The sequence below is a fragment of the Acomys russatus genome, chromosome 18 (assembly GCF_903995435.1).
Source record: "Acomys russatus chromosome 18, mAcoRus1.1, whole genome shotgun sequence".
Lineage (NCBI taxonomy): Eukaryota > Metazoa > Chordata > Mammalia > Rodentia > Muridae > Acomys > Acomys russatus.
The window spans coordinates 10,792,409-10,793,706 of record NC_067154.1 but is presented as its reverse complement, the minus strand read 5'-3'; the positions used below and the strand labels follow the sequence as shown (position 1 = coordinate 10,793,706).

The following is a 1,298-nucleotide window of genomic DNA, read 5'->3' as shown; positions in this document are numbered from 1 at the left end:
TAACCACTGAGCCATCTCTCCAGTCCCCAGGTTTTGATCACCCTTAAAGGATTGTATCTTTCAAATCTGTAAAAATCCCCAGAACCTATAGCAACCTGGGTAACAGGTACTGTTCAGCCCTGACCAAATGGTCAAATGCTGTGGTGAAATCACTGCACACAGACAGGGGATTCGGTGGCACTTTGGTGCACAGCCATGTTCTAGGAAGGTAACAAGAGCTCTGCTCTGCCACCCTTTAATAACAAGCACTCTTTTCTCTTATGGCCTGCCTTAGTTAGGGTTTCTATTGCTGTGAAGGGACACCATGACCACAGCAACTCTTATAAAGGAAAGCATTTAATAGGGGCTGGCTTACAGTTCAGAAGTTTAGTCCATTATCATCATGGCAGGAAGCAAGTGTGCAGGCCAACATGGTGCTGGAGAGGGAGCTGAGAGTTGGACATCTGGCAGTGACGAGAGCTTTTGTCTGGTTCATCGGTTCCTTCGTTTAGGTCTTTCCACGCTTCTGCCGGTTTGTGGTTTCATCACATTCGTTAGCAGGTCAAAATGCAAATTTTTGTGAAGATCCTGACTGGCAAGACCATCACCCTGGAGGCGAAGCCCAATGACATCATGGAGAACGTGAAGGCCAAGATCCAGGATAAGGAGGGCATCCCCCCCTAACCAGCAGAGGCTCATCTTTGCTGGCAAGCAGCTGGAAGATGGCCGCACCCTTTCTGATTACAATATCCAGAAAGAGTCAACCCTGTACCTGGTCCTCTGTCTGAGGGGTGGCTATTCATTTGTCAGTCTGCACTCCCCGTGGGCAGTGATGGCATCACTCTGCACTCTAGCCATTTGCCCTAATTTAAGTTTAGGAATTACAAGTTTCAATAATAGCTGAGCCTCTGCTACCATGAAGAGACTTGATACCCTATGAGCATATACAGGGGGAGGAGGTCCCCCTCAGTCACAGTCATAGGGGAGAGGATGTAAGGGGAAAATGGGAGGGAAGGAGGGAGGAATGGGAGGATACAAGGGATGGGATAACAATTGAGATGTAATATGAATCAATGAATAAAATATTTTTAAAAATAGCTGAACCTCTGTTAAAAATGTTAATAAAGGTTTTGTTGCATGGTAAGCAAAAAAAAAAAAAGGGGGGGCGCTGGAGAGATGGCTCAGTGGTTAAGAGTGCCGCCTGCTCTTCCAAAGGTCCTGAGTTCAATTCCCTGCAACCACATGGTGGTTCACAACCATCTGTAATGTGCTCTGATGCCCTCTTCTGGCTGTCAGATGTACATGCAGGCAGAACACAG

At 47.0% G+C, this 1,298-nt stretch overlaps 1 pseudogene; it reads left to right on the top strand.

Annotated features, from left to right (window-relative positions):
* The first annotated feature begins 546 nt into the window (after positions 1-546).
* On the top strand, positions 547-883 carry LOC127201989 (uncharacterized; annotated as a pseudogene).
* Positions 884-1,298: the final 415 nt, after the last annotated feature.